Source organism: Micromesistius poutassou (genome assembly GCF_964030765.1).
Source record: "Micromesistius poutassou genome assembly, contig: SCAFFOLD_6500, whole genome shotgun sequence".
Lineage (NCBI taxonomy): Eukaryota > Metazoa > Chordata > Actinopteri > Gadiformes > Gadidae > Micromesistius > Micromesistius poutassou.
This window is the reverse complement of record NW_028177292.1, coordinates 1-9,248: the sequence shown is the minus strand read 5'-3', so window position 1 is coordinate 9,248 and position 9,248 is coordinate 1. Positions and strand designations below refer to the sequence as shown.

General features: G+C 50.5%; 1 pseudogene across 1 annotated transcript; it reads right to left on the bottom strand.

Moving 5' to 3' along the window:
• Nucleotides 1–5,442: 5,442 nt before the first annotated feature.
• LOC311376293 (solute carrier family 35 member D3 pseudogene) lies at nucleotides 5,443–8,350 on the bottom strand (annotated as a pseudogene). Its single transcript has 2 exons — nucleotides 8,193–8,350; nucleotides 5,443–5,973 (listed from the first exon to the last, which is right to left on the bottom strand). The product of its transcript is annotated as a solute carrier family 35 member D3 pseudogene (transcript).
• Between the last annotated feature and the right edge of the window lie 898 nt (nucleotides 8,351–9,248).

The following is a 9,248-nucleotide window of genomic DNA, read 5'->3' as shown; positions in this document are numbered from 1 at the left end:
ACGGCCGTGTGTATTCTGCGGCTGTGCGGTACACATTGTTGTAGCGCATTAATTCCCCTTGCAGAGCTGAATGGGGAATCCATCTTAGGCTGCCGAGACACCTCGCTGATTAAATGGGACTTCACTTGGCAAGCGTACACATCAGGGCAGAGGGAAACTCAATGTGGTGGCAGTGGTGCGGTTACTTGGTTTGTGAGAAGAAAGAACAAGAGTTTTTTTTATTTTTGTGCATATGCACAAAGCAGACACTATTTTCCTCAAATGTGGAAATGCAAATAAGCCGCGTGAGTTTGTGTGGGATTCTGCGTTCAGTTTTATGTTCATTCCCACAGTGAACACTGTTCATGTGTCAACCTTTTCCAGTACGCTCACTTGAACATTGTATTGCAGACACACACACACACGCACGCACGCACGCACACGCACACACGCGCACACACACACACACACACACACACACATCCACACTCATAAGTGTAAAGCGCACGTGGTCCCGCTGGCTGTGGATGTCGTCAGGAGATGGATCGATAAATGTGTCTCATAATTGATGAGTGACTGGAGAGTAAGCATTACACTGGAGCACTAACAGCACAACGACCACACACACACACACACCCACACACACACACACACACACACACACCACACACACACATATTTTAAGTGTCCAAGTACATAACCACATTTAACATAATGCATGTTTCCTAACAGGCTTTTCAGTTAATTAAGTAGCATCTGCTTTGGCGCACTACAGAGGAATAGGGGAGAACTCCATCTTCACAGGACGCCTAGGACCACCAAGGTGTGAGGGTAACTGGCCACTGCCATCACAAGCCGCAGTGTTCACCCAGATGCATGGCGGGTATATTAAGCCTACCAGTTGAAGGTCGACTAGGTAGGCCGGTAGATCTGTCCGTCACACATCCGGATGGACCCTCCCATTTGTGATGTGATTCACAGGGGCGGTTTCGAAACAGCTTGTGATTGCCAATCAGACCGTGTGGTGAAATGGGGGCCCTTTAAGTGACTGATATTGAACTAACCCACTTACTTGAAGTGATTCGAAGTGGTGTAGATGTAATAAGAGTAGGATCCCATTTGATCAGAGCCAGAGCACCTCTGCCCAGTATAAGCTTGATCATGAAGGAAACTAATTCAATAACGTACATCATGTTGGACTGAGCAAAGACATCAAACGCTACCTTCAGATGGCAGAATCAAAGCCTAGACCTCCGCATGAAGCTCTGAAATCAAGTGTTGCACAGAGGGTCCCTAATGACAGCAAGCCCACTGAAGTGTACATGATAGTGCAGATACTGTCCTTGGAACAGACTAACTTCCCACCTGTGAAGTGCTTTCATGATTCAAGTGACATCGCTCCTCATCGGTACATAGGAGACACGGCAAAGAAAACTAACTGAGAACATTACGACATTACTGGAACATTACTGGATTATAGTCTGCATGAAAGGAAAAAGACAGCTTCCGTACATCATTTAACAGGAGCTTATATCCGTGAGATTTACAGGTCCTCTCTCGGATGCAAAAAGGCATGCGGCAGACACTGGATCAAACCCAGTACCTGTCAGGCTTGTACGGTAGTGGTTAGCCTACACCATCTCACTCACTGCAATTTACACACTCCCACCCCCAATTACTCCAGTCACAGATTTCACCTTTTGAGATGCAAAGTGTTTAGATTAATGTCACAATAACATGAGGCCTACATATTGAGTTGAGATATACTCAAACACATGATTTGCATGTGAGCACATGTGCATACCCCACCAAAACCTGGAACGTGCCTCGTTAATTAGGAGGCTGAAGGTTAGAGTACACCCGAGGGCTGAGGGATAAGGATCTTCATCGATGTTATCGCACTCATTTAGGATCATGAGTGATCATTTTTAATTGTTATTAAATATATGAACATTAGGCGTGGCCTTCAGCTACATTTTAAATTCATATTATGCTAAAGAACTGCCAATAACCACCACCAACATGACATTAGCGTCATGAGTAAACCCTGCACGCACAGCCTGGTGGCAGGCGGTGCAGTGCAGCAGTGGGTCAGTGGTAGAGAGTACGGCCGTCCTTTATCAAGAGGCAGTCCACCTGAGACTGATCAGAAGAGAACAAAAACTAAATTGTATTTGCACAAAGGGGTTTGTATAATCTCAGAGAGCATCATTAACCGAAAATGTAATTATTATTTTCTCTTAAAAAGAAATGTGTTGCCTAGTTGCCGACAAACTAAATTGGTTGACAACATTTTAATTATGTATGCAAATATTGCGTCACTTAAATTACAGAACAGAATTTTTTTTTTTAAAAAGGTTCAGACCTGCGAATACTTCATTTCTAAAATTAATTGTTGTGGATTTAATCTTGACCAGAGCCACATCCCCTACAAATTAGACAGCACCTTCCATACCTCCCAGCAGCCAATCAAATCTAATTTAGAAAGACAAACAAAAATACCTACAACTCACTGGATTTACACATCTGATTCATGACATAATGGGACTTATGGGACTTATTTTATTTTCACATGTGCGTGCACCTACTGTCATTTTCAGGCAGTGTGGAGGACAATAGGGGTTGAAGGTCATCTCTCAGACCAGCAGAGGGGCGTACCTGTGGTCTCCTGGGAACAGAATGTATTAGGTCACAAATGCGGAGTTGAATACTTTATTTATATGTCAACTTAAAACCCCAACAGCGACAAGACAATAGGCCCATAGATTGTAAACGGGTCAGGCCTCATATGAATAGGTATTTGTTTGGGCTGAAAGACACATGCTTACCCTTCTAATATCAGTAGATCACCTGTTTTTTCTAATCATGTTCCATTTTGCGTTTTTGCCAATTTATCCCGTGTAGCCACTGAACACCGCACCATGACGCACATGGTGTGTCGACGTAACGCTGATTGTCTGAAGGACTTCGTGTGTCTTATAACAAGTAATCCCGCCCACTGAAATCAATGTTGGAGGGATGAGATCCGGACTGATGACCGTGTAGCCAATCAGAATGTGAGGTCAGGTGATCAGGATACAGGCTATGTAAAGCCGCGTTCACGCCAAAAGCGACGGGGCGGCGCGACTCCAGATACAAAGTAAACGTTTACATAATATGTTTACGAGTCTATACACGTCTATACGCGTCTATACGCGTCTATACGTGTCTATACGCGTTTATACGCGTCTATACGCCATAAGGCTGATGGCTCGCTGAACATTCAGACCCTCCGTGTTCCACTCAAGCAGCCGCCGCCAGACACCGAAATGCATATTCAATTACTTTTTAGTGGACAGGGTACGATAGTTCCCTGCCTACTGTAAGGGTAACTGAAACATAACCTTCTACAGTATGTAGCTTGAGTCACCATGATATCTGAACTGACTTTTCTGTAATCTTTGTAGGTAGGCTAATTGAAAATGCCTGCTTGAACTGAACATGAATTTCAACATGACAAACACATCTTATTTGGAAATCCAGCAACACTCTATGTTTATTGAATATGAATCATAACTGTGGTATAAAGATGGTACAGATTGGGGGATTTAGAATACCACAAATATGCAATCATTGTTTTGGCAGCTTCTGTGGTAATTCCCTAAAACCAATTGAACAGTTTTTTTCAGTTTGCTTGCGCACCCACACTCAGACACACACACACACACACACACACACACACACACACACACACACACACACACACACACACACACACACACACACTCACAGACACCATTATGACTGAGGGGTGATTTGGAGTTTAATAATCTGTGTTATTGGGATAAGAAGGTGGGAACATTAAATTAAACAAACAGATGTTTCATAGAATTCAGCCCACGGCACCTGCAGCTCAGAAAATTTATATTTCAAATGGTTTCATATATAATTTCCAAGCTCCCTGCTGTCACGAAGACTAGTGGGAGGTGAGCACATGCTAGTCTGAATAAGCCTGCACTTGGCCCAGCATTGAAGGGCTTTTACTCAGTATAAAAATCATTTCCATGGAATGGTAGAATCCTAAAAACAAGGAGAAACGCAGAGAAATGAATTCTGTTTTTTCAACGTAAGCATGTTTTTGGTTAGTTCTTTCTTACCATCATATAGTTGCCATCGGAAAGTTGCTATCGAACAGTTCCTGTGGAAGAACTGGGTTTGTAAACATATTTTGACATTTTGACTATTTCTGTGCGAAATAAAGGCAATAAATTGGCCATTTTTAACAACTCCATCACTAGACGACCAAGAAAATCCTTAACTAAAATATAATAATATCTAATCTCGCTTCCTGAAAATCCCCTTCTGGGATCACTAAAGTATTTTGTTATATTAATGATGACAATTTTAAGCTTTAATCCCTGAACATAACGATGTCCAGGTTGACCTACAAACACATAACCATAGAAGCTGGTCCCTGAATCTCACCATTTGTGACCTAATACATGAAATCAATCAAATGTGCAAAGATTCTTTTCTTTATTTTAAGACATTTGAAAAATAATCAAAATGGAAAATCTATGAAAAATAAGTATTTAGCTGATTCCTTTTGTTCCCTCTGCTTTAAAGGAAAATGTTTAAGGCTAACTGAAACGCTAAAAGGCTAAACAATAGCACCCAAACCATATCATCCCATGGACTGATGGAGGCAAGACACACGTTATGGTTCAGATAGAGCTTAAAATAAGAACCTTCTGATTTCCTTTTGCTTTATTTCACTTTTCCCGTGGAAACGCGTTTCCAGAATAACGTCTCGTTTGTTTTTCGTATTGTTGCACGTGCCATCGCATGCTTGAAGCCCCGAGGGGCGCCCGGCGTTGAACAGACCTCCAACACGTCCAGCAGGATCCTCTCATCACCATCGCCGACCACTGGAAACCAGTCTGACCACTGGAAACCAGTCTGCATTGCAGCAAGCTAGCTAGCTAGCTCGCTGACGTGAGATGATCGAGACGCTCGCCTCTGTGGGTCTCTCTCTCTCTCTCTCTCTCTCTCTTCCTCTCCTCCCACGTCCGCCCGGGGTCTCTCATCCCACCCTCATGCTCCAGACCAGCTCTGCTCCCAGCGTCCCCCCCCCCCCCCCCCCGCCCCCCTAGTCCCTCCCCCCCTCTCTCCAGAGGTGACCTCCGGGGCCGCCGGCGCGTCACGGACTCTGCTGCTCCATGTTGTCGATCAGCCCCGGCTCCTTCTTCAGGAACTGCATCTGTTTCACCGACCTCATCACGCCGGCGTAGCCATCGCCCAGGATCTGCCCCGGGGGCGGCGGCCGGCTGGCGGCGGCGGCGGCGGCGGCGGAGGAGGAGACGGGACGCTCCTTCTGGAGGTGCTCCCGTTGCATCTCCGTCACCTCCCCCTCCGTCATCGCCGGGAGGGCCACTCCCACGTCGCCCACGCCCACGCTGCCCACGCCGCCCACGCCGTTCTGGCCTACGCCCTCCGTCTCCCACGACAACCCTTCCCCGTCGCCGCCGCCGCCCGCCGCCGCCGCCGCGCCCCCGACCCCCGGGGGGCCGCGCCGGACGCGGCCTTGCCGGCCGGGGGCCCGCCGCCGTTGGCCAGCCCCTTCTCCCGGTAGGGAGCGCCGGAGGGCGAGCCGGCCTCCTGGGTCTCCTCCAGGTCCTCGTAGGCGCTCTTGTGGCGCGTCTCGGCGTACTTGACGCAGCAGTAGATGACGGAGCCCAGCGTGTTGACCACCACGCCGGCCACAAACAGCTGGGTGGGCTGCACGTCGCTGAAGGCCAGCATGCCCACGGTGATGGTGGCGATGCTCTTCACCACGCCCACGAAGCTGGTGGTGATGGCCGAGTTGATGTAGGTGCAGTGCAGCGTGGTGAAGTTCATGGCGCAGCCGATGAGCACGCACAGCAGGAAGAGGCACACGATGGCCGGGTCCTGCCAGCCCACGTAGCCCCACACGTGGACGCCCTCCATGGAGGCCATGGAGCAGACCAGCAGCACCTGGTGCGTGGGAGGGAGGGGGAGGGAGGGGGGAGGGAGGGAGAGGGAGGGAGGAGGGAGGGAGGGAGAGGGAGGGAGAGAGGAGAGAGAGGGAGGGAGAGGGAGGGGAGAAGGAGGGAGGGAGGAGAGGAGAGAGAGAGGAGAGAGAGGGAGGGGGAGGGAGAGGGGAGGGAGAGGGAGGAGGGGAGGGAGGGAGGGAGGGAGGGAGGGAGGGAGGGAGGAGAGGGAGGGAGGGAGAGGGAGGGGAGAGGAGAGAGGGAGAGGGAGAGGGGGAGGGAGGGAGGGAGAGGGAGAGGGAGAGAGAGGGAGAGAGAGAGAGGAGAGAGAGGGAGGGAGAGGGAGAGGAGAAGGAGGGAGGGAGGGAGGGAGGGAGGGGAGAGAGAGGGAGGGAGGGAGGGAGGGAGGGAGGGAGGGAGAGGGAGGGGAGAGGGAGGGAGAGAGAGAGAGAGGGAGGTAGAGGGAGGGGAGAAGGAGGAGGAGGGAGGAGAGTGAGAGAGAGAGGAGAGAGAGGGAGGGAGAGGGAGGGAGAGAGAGAGAGGGAGAGGGAGAGGGAGGGAGAGAGAGAGGGGAGGAGGGAGGGAAGAGGGGAGGGAGGGGGAGGGAGAGGGAGGGAGAGGGAGGGAGAGAGAGGGAGGGAGAGGGAGGGAGAGAGAGAGGGGAGGAGGGAGGGAAGAGGGGAGGGAGGGGGAGGGAGAGGGAGGGAGATAGGAGAAAGAGGGAGGGAGAGAGGAGAGAGAGGGAGGGGAGAGGGAGGGAGAGGGAGGGGGAGAGAGAGGGAGAGAGAGGGAGAGAGAGGGAGGGGAGAAGGAGGGAGGGAGAGGGAGGGAGGGAGGGGAGGGGAGAGGGAGGGAGAGAGGAGAGAGAGGGAGGGGAGAGGGAAGGAGAGGGAGGGGAGAGAGGAGAGAGAGGGAGGGAGAGAGGAGAGAGAGGGAGGGGAGAAGGAGGGAGGGAGAGGGAGGGAGGGAGGGGAGAGGGAGGGAGTGAGTGGAGAGAGATGGAGGGGAGAGGGAAGGAGAGGGAGGGGAGAGAGGAGAGAGAGGGAGGGAGAGAGGAGAGAGAGGGAGGGGAGAGGGGGGGAGAGGGAGAGGGAGGGGAGAGAGAGGGAGAGAGAGGGAGAGAGAGGGAGGGGAAAGGAGGGAGGGAGAGGGAGGGAGGGAGGGGAGAGGGAGGGAGAGAGGAGAGAGAGGGAGGGGAGAGAGGAGAGAGAGGGAAATCATTTCAAGAGTCAATCTTGACCTTCAAACTTTTGGAATTTATATTTCCCTTCAGCCATGTGAGTGTAGCTTCAACGTTTCTGTAGACAGCAGAGAGACGAAATATACAGAGAGATAATCTGTTCTTTATTTCTAAATGTTCCCTTGAGCTGTGAGAATGGAGCTTCACGTTCCTTTACACAGTAGGAAGGCAAAAGGAGAGATGGAGAGAGAAATAAATTAAAGGAGAGTTTGTAATGGCAAAGTCCCCAGAAACAATCATGATCATCTCTCTCATTAAAGTGGTCAGCAGGTCAACCTGGCAACATAACGCTTAGATAAGCTTTCTTATGAATTGCTGTCTGCAGCAAAACTCCCCCCTAAGTTATACTTAATCATAATTCTTCATAATTAAAGTTATTATATTTGCTTTATTAACAATCCATGAGTGGGCACAAATTATTGCACACACACGTGTGATTAATGTAGGTATTTAAATACATAATCAATACAACTCAGCTCTGTCGATCACACACATACACGCACGTAGCACACACACAAACACACATCACATGTGCACACACACACACACAGACACAGAGAGACACAAACATATTACACACACACACACACACACACACACAAACATCAACAACATTGCACACACTTAACGCACACCCTACCCACACACTCATTACACACATCCCACACAGCCGCAGAATGCGTTTGTGTGTATGTGTGTGTGTGTGTGTGTAATGTGTATGTGTGTGTTCGGTGTGTGTGTGTAGGGAATGCTTTGTGTGTGTGTGCGTGCCTGCGTGCGTGCGTGCGTGTGTGTGTGTGTGTGTGTAATGTGTATGTGTGTGTTCGGTGTGTGTGTTCGGTGTGTGTGTGTAGGGTGCGTGCGTGCGTGCGTGCGTGTGTGTGTGTGTGTGTGTGTAATGTGTATGTGTGTGTTCGGTGCGTGCGTGCGTGCGTGCGTGCGTGCGTGCGTGCGTGCGTGTGTGTGTGTGTGTGTGTGCTTACCGGGGAGGCCATGATGGCGATGGCGTACTGGGCGGTCAGGGGCCCGTGGTTGCTGTCCAGGCTGGTCTTCTGGATCAGGACCAGGTAGGACGCGTGGATGATGACCGTGAGGACCCCCGTCACGTAGCCATAGGGGTCGCCCGTCAGGTCCCCCGCACCTGGGGGGGGGAGAGAGAGAGAGAGAGAGAGAGAGAGAGAGAGAGAGACAGAGAGAGAGATAGAGAGAGCGAGAGGGGGGAGAGGGGGAGAGGGGGGGAGAGAGTGGGGAGAGAGAGAGAGAGGGAGAGAGAGAGAGAGAAAGCGAGAGAGAGAGAGAAAGTGAGAGAGAGAGAGAGAGAGAGAGGAAGTGAGAGAGAGTGAGGGGAGAGGGAGAAAGAGAGAGAGAGAGAGAGACAGAGAGGGAGGGAGAGAGCGAGAGAGATAGAGGGCGAGAGAGAGAGGGAGAGAGAGAGAGCGAGAGAGAGAGAAAGAGAGTGGGGAGAGAGAGAGAGAGAGAGAGAGTGGGGGGAGAGAGAGAGAGAAGGAGAGAGAGATTTAACATCACTTTAAGAGCCTCTTTTGCTCTTGTGTTTTCCATGAGGACCTAGCCTGGAAATCCAGACCCACATCTAGAAAGCTGTAGTTTCTGGCAACGAGTAAATAGCCCAACTCGAGGGGTGGCCCCAAGCATGCATTTGAAAATATCACTGCAACGCCATTGGATAACACTACGACCAATCAGAAGAATACAAGGGCTGACGTATCCAGACCCGCGGAGCGGGTAGATAAGACTCTTGCCGTATCTGATCAGTAAAACAGCAACGCTTCTGGCCCTCCTATATCAGATACAGCGATGTGATTGGTTAATGTGCTGGGAGCGGGGCATCGGGGAGTGAGTGTATTGCTCGTTCCCAGAGTGACTCGCTGAGCAAATTCAAATTGTGCTTTCGCGAGAACTCTGGGTTTCCAGGGTCATGAGGAGCCACGAGGAGAGGCTGATGTCACCGAGGCGTCGATAACGCGGGCGCCGCGTACATCGCCGCTGTCGACAGTGGAAGTGCGCTAGCCGAGTGTCGA